Raw genomic sequence first — 12841 nt, 5'->3', positions numbered from 1 at the left:
GTTGATTCCTGTACTGCTGGCTATTTTGATTAAGTGGCCTTTGTTTTTCTCGTTGTTTATTCTGGGGTTTGCTGCATTTGCGTGGAATCCTACTGACTTTCTCAACTCTCCTGAATGTGGTACAGGGGCCCACCCCGTGAAGCATCAGAATTGTTTGTCTACTTCCAAGGTGCACAGAATCAAGGAGCTCTTACACAGAAAGTTTTAGGGAGGAAAAGCAGCTGCATACACACAAGTGGGAAGGTATCTCTGGGTAGAATAGGTGAGGGAGCAGTTTAAGAATATTAAATAGAAGAACAGTAACTGAGGTTTTTTGGTTTCTTTTTAAAAAATTGCTTTAACAAGTTTGTCTGTAGTCTAATCCACAGGAAACTGCAAAGTAAACTGGGGTTTTCTGTTCATCAATGCAAAATGTGCCTCTCCACAATAATGCAAAAGTCAGTCTCTCTCTCTGTTTGCAATGGAAGAAGTTTAACTGATTTAATGTGCTTCTTGCTCTTGTGTGTAATCATCCACACAGCAGTCCTTGCTGGCCTTTCCCAAGCACCATACAGAACTATCCCTATTTGAAAGCAAAACGGGGATTGCATTGAGCAGTGGAACGTGCTGAACTTCCTTGGTTTGAGAGAGACACTGGAGAGAAGAGTCCAGGTTCCAGGTATTTTAAATACAACTTTAAACTAACGCAGCTACTCTCTCAGATCAGCACCACTTCCTACCTTTCCCTCCACTTAGATGGGAATTTAAAAGTAAACCCAGCAATATATGATCCAGTTGATGTGCTTGCAGGTGGAACACGGGGTTTTTGAAATTTGAGGATTGAGATTTCCCTTGTGGAAGAACTTGGTGTGGGTGCAAGAGCTTGGCTCTCGGATTACAGCTCTTCTGCCGGTTTGCTAAATGCAATCAAGTACTCTGGACTCCCCTGAAGAAGACTGTGGTAGAAGAGCTATGAAGGTGTATGCTGGAACTGGTCATTTTAGGTCATCTGTGTGTTGCTTGACTACATGGACAATATAACAGTGATTTTTATAGGTTGCTTTCCATGTGTCAGTCACAAATAACTCTTAATTTGCCATTTGGAGAAAAACTGTTAATAGATACATTTCCAGATCAGATTAAGAGCCTAATTTTCCATCTTGCATTAACCGGGTTACTGTGTTCACATGCCAGAAAGATGTTGCTCTTTGAAAAAGCATGTTGGTGTATGTGGCAGTGGCCCATGCACTTTTTAAATACCTAGATCTGTACATTCTCACCTGAGTATCGTTAACCATGCTGTAGTCTGACAAATGGATCTTTTACTACTGCCCTGTTATATAGATAATTGTAATTAACTGCAGTTTGTTTTTTCCACCACTTGAAGTTGCGTGATCTGAAAATTGGTGAACAAAAAGTATTTGTGCATCTTACTATGGGTATCGCTGAATAAAATGTATTTGTATAGTGTGTTGGCTTGGCTGATGGCTTCCTTTATTTGCTAATCATCCCACTGCAAGTAAATCCAGGGCAGCTTGAGAACAAGTGGGCTTGGGTTTCTCCCTGTAACAGTCCACCCTCTGTGTTGACATGATGGATTCAAAGGAAATAAAGTGAACTGTTGTTTTTCCTTCACCAGCATATGGACTGATAGCCCAAGGGCAGGTTCTCAGCTTATTCCTGTTTTTCATAGCTTAAACATTGGTCCTGTTCTCTGTACAGCTGCAGTAACACTCCTTGCTTCCATAGGAAATGCATCTAATGGCAGAGCTGGGACTGTTAACACTCTTCAACACATCTCCTTCCTGTTCTCTTATTCTGGTACCTCACTTCTTTTGAGACAAGAGTTTATTTTTCTAAGGAGGAAATACCTCTTGGAAGCATTGCACGGTACAGATATACCCTATAGGCACAATTAGGGTTTTGAGAAGACCTTGCATATCAAAACTGCGTATGTAGCACCAGATATTCTGCCATGTTTTCATTGTAGAGGAGATTGAGGCCTCTGTCTTCCCTGCCTAGAACTGGGAAGGTTATTTCTTGGAGAAGAGGAAGGTCTTTAAGAGATCTAAGCTTTATGTTGGAGGTTAAAATTACATGCCTAAAAGCAGCTTCTGTATCCCCGTCTCCTTTATGCTTGGCCTCACCCTGAGGTGCTTGTTCCCATACTCATGGACAAACTGCAGCTTTGTGTGCAAGTTATGGGAGACCATGTCTCCACCTGCACCACCTCTGCTCCCTTTAGTACTGCGGTTAGGCGTTGCTGATCCTTGTGGATGCCAAAAGAGGGAAGAGTCTAAAAGGCATGTGAATACTGTACTGTCATCCTGCTGAGCCTTACACCAGAACGGTTTGAGAGCTGAGAGATTAAAAAAATAAATAAATACCCCTCTCCCTGGAGATGTGCAGGAGATGAGGGGTTTGATGAGTGGTGGGATGCTAGGAGGCACCAGTACCACTACAGCCTGGGGCTCCTGGCTTGTCTCCTGTCACAGCCACAGATTTGGATGAGCTTTGTGCCAGCCCCTCAGTGCGGAAGCTGGAGCTGAACTGCTCGTGAGTTGTGGTTTGTTCCTAGATGGTCACGCTTTCTGCTACTTCTCCTTCATAGAGAGTGCATCCCCTGCCAGGCTGATGCTTCTACCCCTAAGCCTGACAAGGAAGTGAGAGGAGGGTGAAGGGGCAGTTACTTTAAGCTATAGAAGGGGCTTGGGCAATGAGGGTTACCAAATCTCCAGCTGCATTGGATGCTCTGTCTCGTGCAGCATCCAGGTGCTGTGGGACCTGTCAGCTGATATGCAGGACCAAAAAGGATTGGGAATGGCTGAAGACAACCAGTACTCACTGAGCTCCTCCTAGGTGTGTGTCCAGCTTAAATCTTGGCAATAAAGAGTCCAAATCCTCCCCCAGCAACTAATTTGTCCCATCAACTGTCCTGCAGGTCCCGTTCTAGTTCGCTGTGCAGATGAAGCAGTTTGTTCCCTTCTGTGGGACAGCTCATCTTCTTGTTGAAAGGAATTGTTAACCGTTTCATGGCCACAGTCTTCACTCCTTACACTGAGCAGCCCAGGTTCCCTCTGTGCTTTCTCACTGGCTGTGCTTGGCATGTGCCTGTGTGGCACATTTCTGTCTGTGGCTCATTTCTGTCTGTGGAACCAAGGTGAGGTACGTTGCACTCCTTGGCCTGGAGCTGGCAGCAGGTCTACGCTGCTGCCAACCCTGCTTTTACTGTACGCTGCAAAGACAGTGGCAGTGCGCATTATCCCTTTCAACACTCAATCTGCTGCCTGCCTCCAACTGGCAGCCCAGTTGCTGCAGGTTTGCTTGGCTGTCATCACTTCCCTTCTTGGGTGTATTTCGTTTCTGATCTTTGTGACTTGGGATCTCGGCTGTTGCCAGTGGGTGGCGCCGCTGCTGCAGGACAAGGAAGCCAAACCAAGAGCGCACTGGAATAGTTTCATGCTGGTTCTGTCAGTTCTTCCGAGCCATAGCTGTACTCACCCTGTATGCTTCTGAACGGAGGATCAGGATAGTCTTTTTCAAGACAAAGTGCTTTCAAGGTCCAGTAAATGCATTAACAAATTAAGAGTTGCCTGGAACACAGTGCTTGAACCGTTCTTTGGGCAGGAGCAGCCCATTCTGTCGGATAGAAAGTGAGCAAGCTCACAGTGTATTAGAAAACAAGAACTTCTGTGCTTTGTCTCCCAACTTCCTCAGTCCTCCCCAAGCCTCCTCATCTGGAAGAACAAATGTCAGGATGGCTTCAGCCCCATGCAAGGCTCAAGGGACCACATGGCTAACATGGCATTGGGAGCTACTGGTCAGCTGTTCCAAAGTACTGTCCTGCAATGAGGGTCTTACCTTTCCCACTTCGTTAAGGTGTACCGTCAGCTGGGAGAGGTAAGAGAGAGGCCACAGGCCTTAAGTGCAGAGCCGCGGTCAAAAGGTCAGCTAGACAGTGGCTTGGACTGTTCGTGCCAAAGACATAAACAGAGCGAGGATCATGTTGCCAAGATGCTGAAGTCTCAGCAGAAAGATTTGCAGCCCCTGTAATCGGTGCCTGTGGTTTTTTTCCTGTGTTGTCAAAAGTTTCCCTGTTCCAGGGTTTTCCTCTCTCCACAGAGACCCACTGCAGTGCCTGGCGCTTGTTGAATGTTAAGCACATAGACTCAGAAACAACAGAAATTTCACAGATTCTCAACAACTGGAAAGGATGTGACTAGATTTAAGGTTGCCTTTGGGGAGACACAGACTGGGACTTGTAAAACACCTCCCCATGTAGCTGCTGTATTCTAGGTAGGTATTCACCTAGGAAGCAATGCTGGCCAATTTCTCTGTGTATGTGAACTCTAAGAGGTCTCGGAACCAAGAGGGTGAGGAACAGTTGGTCAGCACTAAGAAAAACACCTGGGAAAACATGATCCATTTCCTCACTTGCTGTGGTGGCAGCCGGCTTTCTGCTGCTGAGGGCTGCCGCTGGGCCAGCGAGGATGCCAGTTGAGAGCTACTAAGCTAAAATGGCTTCTGATCTTGCTCTCTGGTAAAACCACCTCACAGAGGCTTTTTTGTCTTCCAGGAAAGAAATACTAGGAGTAACGATGATTTGCCATGTGCATTTATAGAAGCATCTCTTTCCTGTTAATTGTAGGAAGCCAACTTCAGCTTTTTACCTGTATAAACAGGTTTTGACTCAAACAAACTTAATGTCCCTGTTATCTTGGTATACATGCAGTTGGCTGCTGCTGTTGTACTTTGAGTGCATTTGCTTTTGGGGAAAGCTTTTAGTCCTGCGCTCCAGGCTGCTCAACTCTGCCCAAGGAGAAGGGAAACATCCGGTGCTTGAACGTTCTGCACAGAGCAATAGAAAGCGACTACAGGGAAAAGCCTGGCTCATATGACGTGGATTTCTCTGTCACCTTTCTTTCTCAACTTACTAACATACTGGAATAAGAAATAGCCAGAGAGCTTGAGTCATCTCCCCAAATGCTGGGTTCCTGTACTCTCTGAATGACAGAATAGCTGAGGTTGAAAGTGACCTTTGGAGATCACCCAGTCCAACCCCCTGCTCAAAGCAGGGTCAGCTAGAGCCAGCTGCCCAGGACCATGTCCAGTCAGGTTTTGAGTATCTCCAAGGACAGGGACTCCACAACCTCTCTAGGCAAGCTGTCCCAGGGTTTGACCACAGTCACAGTAAAAAAAGTTTTATGCTTAAATGGAATTTTCTGTTTTTCAATTTGTGTGTTGTCACTGGGCACTGCTGAGAAGTCTGGCTTCATCTTTAGTCACTGCCATGAGGTAAGGGACTGGTAAGATCCCCCTGAGCCTTCTCCAGGCTAAACAATCCCAGCTCTCTCAGTCTATACCTGTATGTCAGGTACCTCAGTCCTTAATCATCTCTGTGACCCTTCACTGGGCTCCCTCCAGTATGCCCCCCATGTCTTTCTTCTATTGTGGAGTCCAGAAGTAGACACAGCACTTCAGATGTGTCTCACCAGTGCTGAACTGGTGAGAGGAGGGGAAGGATCACTCCCCTTGGTCTGCTGGCAGCACTTATCCTAATCTAGCCCAGGATGTCGCTGGTCTTTGCTAGAAGAGCACACGGCTGGCTTGTGTTCCACTTGTCCACCAGGACTTCCAGCTCCTTCTCTGCCAAGCTGCTTTCCAGACAGTTGTCCCCAGCCCACACTGGCAGGTGGGGTTATTCCTTCCCAGGTGCATGACTTCACATTTGCCTTTGTTGAACTTCATGAGATTCTTCTTGGGCCATTTCTCCAGCTTGTTGACAACCCTCTGAACAGGACCCCAATCACCTGGTGCATCAGCTGCTCCTCCTGATTTTATGTCATCTGTGAATTTTCTGAGGCCACATGCTGCCCCACTGTCCAAATCATTAATGAAGATACTCAAGAGCACTGGCCCCAGGACGCAGAGTACACCAACAGTGACTGGTGTCCAGCTAGACTTTGTGCCACTGATCACAACCCCTTGAACCCAGTAGTTCAGACAGCTTTCATTCCACCTTGCTGTGTCCGTATACCTAGCCTGTACTTCATCAGTTTGTCTACAAGGCTGTTACAGGAAACACTGTTGAAAGCCCCACTAAAGTCACAGTGAACAACATCCCCTTCTCTCCTCTCATCTACCAAGGCAGTCATTTTGTCGAAGAAGGTGGTCAGGTTGGTCAGACGCGGCTTCTCCAGTGTAAATCCACGCTGACTACTCCCAATCACCCTCTTGTCCTCATCTTTGGAAATGGCTTTCAGTACCATGTTGCCACCTTCACAGGGACTGAGGGGAGGCTGACCTGCCTGCAGTTCCCTCAGGTCTCTCAAGCTCACCAATTTGTTCCTGCCATCGCCAGTTGCTGCATCTACAAATGGCTCTTTTATAATTAAAAGCAGATGACTAACATTTAACCAGAGTTGGCAAATAGCCTTGGAAGTGCTATTCAAAACATTCTCCTACAATATATCGCAGGATAAAAATGCTTGTACTTTACCCTAAGATCAAGTTTGGGGGAAAACAGCAAATGGTACAACATCCAGCCTCCACGTTACAACACTATTAGTTTATTACCAGTCAATCACAGGAACATTTACATTATCTGAAGTAAGGGAGCTTTGAGACTCCACTAGGCCAATTAAAATCCAGCTGATAAAGGCAGATGCTCTGTAAGCACTGCAAGAGGCACTGTGCAACACGGTGCAAGGATGTCTAAAAGTCTCTAGCAAGGCATGAGGATGTCAATGCGGCCCAGTAACTGAATTAGCTTTGCATTTACGGGATACTGCAGCTGAGCTAATCAGCCATACCAGCGTGAACTAGCTCTGCATGTAAACAACTGGTGTCTCTGGTTGATTGAGTTGCCTGTACTTAAATTAGAAAAGGAACAGATAAAACAAGTGCCTCTACGTTTATTCTGGTATAAGCTGGTATATACCAGCAAAATAACTTTTTGGCTTCCAAGAACTTTCAACCTCTTGAAGAACAATTCCTAGCAACTGTATTGGCCCACTTGGTAGACACTTTTAAAAGCACTAAGAGTACTAAAAAGTACTAAAAGTATTCAAAAAATACCTGCTCCTTGTTCCACTAAGAAGCAGGATGCTCCAGTAACATCATGGTGGGACAGAAGAAACAGCTGGTTGCTAGCTTACAGACTGACCAGTGAGAAGTAACATTTGACAGTCAGAAATGGTTTTCTGTCACCAGCCCCGAGGTGTCTACAACCAAGAGTTCACAGAAGCACAGAATGGTTTGGGTTGGAAGGGACCTGTGGGTTTGAAGGGATCTTTAACCATAATCTAGTCCAACCCCGCCCACCCCCCCCAGGTTCAAGAGGCGGCCAGGGAAATGTCTGGCTTCATGGAGATAATTTTAATCTTTGGAAATTTTAAGAGGCTGGAAGCATGGTTTGAGCAGGGCACAGAGGGGTGACAAGATACCTGTGGACAACTTTCCTTGATGTCACAGGCAAAATAATGGAAAACTGATAAGGGACTTGATTAATAGAGAATTCAAGGCTAGATATACAGTTAATGCCAGGCAACAGGGTTGTGTGGAAAGTAAGTCTGTTTAACAAGAGTCTATTTAATTCTTAGAGATTGTTTGGCTGATAAAAGTAGCAGCGGGTATGTCAGAATTAAATTGGGGAGGACAACAGACCAAACTCAGCACTCACCATTAGCAGAGCATGCACTACAGAGATTAACAACTGCCAACCTTCTCCCCAAAACGGGTGTTTACAGGGAGGTTCTGCAGGACCAGCATCAGGCTCAGATGCGTTGAACTGTCTCAGCAGTCTGGAAAGAAGTACAAAGTCACTGCAGATAAAATGTTTTGTGAAAAAGGTTGGAGGAATGGAAAATAACCATGAGGTTAAGGTGAGATGAATTGCTCTTAATTACAGAGCAATTTCAGATTCTGATCATGTGAAAACTCATCACCTTTTTCATACAGCCAAATTACATGGTGAGAAAACTTGGGCCAAGGGCTGCAGGGGCCACCTACAGAAGAGGGTCTGTCTCCAGGCACGCACCAACTCTAAAGGATGATCAAGCAGTCCCACATGGATTCCCAGGGTGATGCCAAGAGAGGCTAATGCAGCCTGTGGATGTTAGGAATTTTAATGGCCTGGGCTGTGTGAAGGCTAGGCACACTGATATCATTACCCTCCCTGCCTTCAATGCTGTGAATCAACGAATGGCAGCTGTACCAGAAGGGCTTGCTTCCACAACTGAAATGGCAACCCTTTCAAGTACAAATGTTGCTGAAGCCTTGCTTCTGCAGGCATATTAACACAATCTAATGCATTGGATCCCATTTCTAGACAGCATCTTTACAAGTTTCACCCCAAGTCTAAATGCACCAGCAATCCCTGGTATGCCCGAGGGTAACAACTCTTGAGACAACCCCACTCTGTATCCAAGATTTTCAATTGTTCCACTCTAACTAGAGGGAATTCCAAATTCCCTGCAAACTCAACTCAAACCTGAAAGTCGAGCTTGATTTCTTCATGCAGAGTCTCTCCTTTACAGAGTCTGGGTACAACTGGATTGTGTTGACTCTCTGAGGCTACTGCAGTATGTTTTAGAGAAAGGCAGTGCTGTTGATGCAGGTGTCATGGTTTAAGGCTGTAAGAGCAGTTTGCAGCAAAGAGCAGTATTTTTACTAGACCAAGTAACTGGGGGCAAAAACAGGCACAAAGAAAATACAAACTTCAGGCTAAATAGTAAAAAAAATTGCTCTGAACTGCAGCTCAGTTGGATTAATTGTCCAGTGAGTGTGAGGGGAAAGGGCTGGTAGCGTGGAAGGTAGAAAAGAGTGTCAGCAAGAGGATGGAAGATACACTGCTGCCCGGGCCTGTGAAGAATACATGCTTTTCATTTCTTGTCTGTCACATGGAAGTAGAGCAGGTTTCTGAATGAGGAGTAGGGTGATATTCTTAACACAAATGGCTTCCCCCCACTCACAAACATGACTGGCAAGTAGAACACCAAAGCACCAGAATGGTGGTTTCCAGCCTGTGGTATGTGGACTGCAGGCTATTGAAGAAATCTGCAGCAGGTGACTGAGAAAAGCAATCCTGAAGTAAACTTAAACATGCAGTCTGGCGGGATTTGCATCTGCACTGGATTATTCTTTAGAGGTTGGAAAACCCAAAAGGTCGCAAATCCTTGTAACAGGCAGTAGGTAGAATTTGCCTGCCAGGCCTGGTCAAACCTTTGCTGTGTTTAGCGCAGGGTCGGAGTATTCGGAGCGAGGGTCTGTGTCCCCGAGCCTCCATCAGTTTACTCCTTTAGCTCTCCTCTGGAAGCTCTGGCAGTGAAATATGCTATTTCCTCATTTAGATTTACTCCATGTAGTGCAGAGAGGAGTCTACAACGCTTTTGTCCTGGTATCCTTGTTTAATTTTCTCCTATTCCATATGCTCCTGGGCTGGATCCTGTGTGATATTCGGAGACACGCTCCAGCTGGCACCATACCATCTGACTACAGCATCCCAAGAGCTCTCAGCCTTTGTTGTTGCGTGCTGCACATCAAACACCCATCTTGATTAGCAAAGGATTGCCAAGTCATGATGAAAGAATGCTAATAATACTGATTAAATCTGCACAGATTATGGAGCCACAGACATGTTTGTCACAAAGCTCATGAAACTTTGTTTAGAGCCATAATTAATTCCCTCCCCCCAGTAGTAATAAAATATCAACAGCTGCCCTAAGAAAATCAACACTACCTGTGCACTGTTTGGTCTGAATTTCAATTTAGCTCTAAGGGACCCTCTATCTCACTGGGAAAAGGCAGGAATAGGGAGGGCTTGCTGCCTCCGAGCAGAAGGAACTGTCCTAGCTCCAGCCCATCCATGTAATAAATATCAAGGCCAGTCCCGGCTGCAGGCTGCTTAAATCTGTCAATTCTGTCTAAGCAGAGAAGGCAGAAACATGAACATCACTGACAAATTTTCAGATACCGCTTAGGGTAAAATGAGATTTGATGCCCTCTCTACTCACGTGGAGAGTACGGGCTCAAGGCACAGAGGATGGCCGAAGAGCAGTAAAGGGAGTAAAACTACAGAAAAGGTCAAAACTCATGGGATGTATCACTGGAGGCACTGGGGGCTGAACAAACAATCTGCTGTGTGGTGTTCCCATCACCTTCACCAACACCACCTGCTCTGCAGAGCACCAAGTGGAGACCAATTTCCACATAGGCTAAGCAAGCCCTGCCTTCGAGTGCCAAGCCTTACAAAGAAGGGATGACAGAAGGGTACAACCGCTATGTTTTGGGCAACCAGAGGTGCTGTACAGAATGGGAAAAATGCACAGCAAGGAAAAGCCTAAAGGGAAAAAAATTCTTTTTTTACTTGGCTCACAATCTGAAACTCCTCTTCTTGGGGAGTCAAGCAACCTTCCTTTCTTGCCACCTGTCTTGTCACCATTCAGTCTGGGTTGCCCGAAGCTGCACCAAGTGCTCTGACATACCTCTGCTGTGCGACCCCTGTTGCCATTCTCAGTGAGTCTCTAGCGTACTCTCCTTGCCCTTTTCCTCCTATGGCGCAGCTATTCTTTGTCCTGGGATTCCACCATGTCAATGGGGGTCCTCCCTGTGCCTAGCCTGGCAGAAGAGTTTAACACTTAAAAGAAGTTCATGTAAATGCAGAATTGGTTCCAACTTCCTGACCGCTCAGGCATCGGTCTCAGCAACTGTGGAGAGAGAATGCGAGGCAACCTTTTGATTCTCTGGTCATGCAGGTTGTTTGGGATATCATCTGGGGTGGAGAAGGAACACAGGAGCTCTAGCAAGCCCAGAAGCCACGTCAGCTCAGCTTGAAGACTGAGGCACCAGATCTAATAAACATAACCTGGCCACCTGAACAGGCTTTAATCCATGACACAAACGACTCATCATCAGTCCTGCCAAAACCCTGTAGGGCAGAAAATATAAAACCACCTTAAAATAAGAAGTAAAACCTAAAAAAAAAAACCTAAAACCAAAGAATATGTAGCAATAATGCAGCCTTAAGTGTTTCCAGCCAGAGGGTGTATTTGTGTACAGAATAAACTGATGGATGATAAGTGACTTTGCTTACATGACTTATTTGACCATGATGTTATGGCAGCTAGTAGGGCACTGAAACACCTGGACCACATAGATGTTACTGTCATATCTGCCCAAACTGTAAAGTTACTTGCTCTGTCAGTATTACAGCTTCTAGAGCAACCTATGTTTTTTGTTCGTGCAAGGCATTAGATTGTTGGGACAAAGCTTTTCATGTTTTCACCAACAGGCTCTTTTCGTGTGGTGAAAAGGTTCTTCTGAAGGTGAAGATTAAGACTGAGCGAGGCGGGTGTATTCGGTTTCAGATTCTCTCTGTCTCTTTGGGAATGTATGCTGCTGCTGAGTTCCTTAAATGCCAAACTGGGCTATAACTGCTTCTCTTCATTTTCTTCAGGGAAAGGAGAAATTGAAGCCATAGTCGTACCTGTGTGTCTAGCATTCCTGTTGATCGTGCTCCTTGGAGTTTTGTTTTGCTTCAACAAACGTGACTTGTAAGTATAAGTGAGGTCTTTCCCTTATGCTTCTGATCTTTCTGGGAATAACAGATGGCAATAATTCAATACAAACAAGTAAATATTCTGCAGTTAGATGAAAAAAAGGTAAAATGCACATACATCGATTGCTGATAAACATTTTTGTGTTTTCCTTGAGACATCAAGGCCTCTTCTGATACTAATTTCTTACTGTTAACCATCAGCACACAAACTAAATGTTCCATGACTCAATCCTTCAAGGAAATTCCTGCTTTTCTTGCTAGAGTTGGTCAGGAATAGGTTTGTTAGGTTTTGATCAGGATATACTGCCTGTGTTGCTTTCTTAGTCGTCATATGAGAGTGGAATGATGGTCCCTAGTTTGTGAAGCACAGATCTGATTGCTGGCTGTATTCAAGCTCTTTAATTACAACGTTAGCAAACTTTAAGCTCTACAGCCAAAAAAATTAGGCAGACATTTATCTTCCTTGCATAACTTCAGTCAAACTCTGTGCCTACTTACTATCTGCTGAGAAACATCCTGCCTATTCCTGCTCCCTCTACCCCAGAGCTCTTGTCTGTGGCTTTAGTCTGAGAGCTTATTGCTGAAGTGTTTTCCCTGGCAAGAAGTAGCATCTCCCCCGTGTCCCCACTCAGCTATCTTTTCTGTCTAATTAAAAGACAGCATTTTGTGCCCTTTCCCTTCTGACCTCCTTGCTCTTTGTAAAATCATGCCCTACTTTTCCTGGCGGCCGCCCGGGGGAAGCTTCGCCCTGCCCTAGATTGCCGCCCCCCCTTCCCTTTTCAGGGGCGCGGGCAGGGGCCGCTGAGCTAGGCCGCGGTTGCGGGCAGCTCCCACCCTGCTCCAGCCCGGGGCTGGCGTGGGGAGGGGGAGCCCACCCGGTGGGTCCCGGGAGAGGTGGGTTAGCTTTCCATCCTCCTCCTTTCTGGGGAGGCGGGTCCTGCACCCCATCCTCCTTGTTTCTCATCTCCTTGCAGCTGGGGGTTTCTCTCCTGACAGGTTTGTCCTTCTGGCTCTGTGGGCTGGGGCATGTGAGGAAGGGGGTGGCTTCAGCTGGACCCCTCAGAGGAGAAGCTGGGCTGGTGGTGGGGGCACCTTCCTGGTCTTGAGTCAGGCCAAAGGAGGGCTGGCAGCACGGGAAGGGAACAAGTGGGTGAATAACTATTGATTTGTGCCTTGTATAGGGCTTTACTTCCATGTTGTCTTTTCCCCATCTCCTTCCCGGATGCTCCCTTGCTGGTGGGGGGTGGGGTAGGACAGCCGTGTCACGGGCACAGCTACAGAATTCACTGACAATAACATCTCGAC

Source organism: Egretta garzetta, unplaced genomic scaffold (genome assembly GCF_000687185.1).
Source record: "Egretta garzetta isolate BGI_Z169 unplaced genomic scaffold, ASM68718v1 scaffold59, whole genome shotgun sequence".
Taxonomy (NCBI): Eukaryota; Metazoa; Chordata; class Aves; order Pelecaniformes; family Ardeidae; genus Egretta; species Egretta garzetta.
This window is presented reverse-complemented; position numbering follows the sequence as displayed.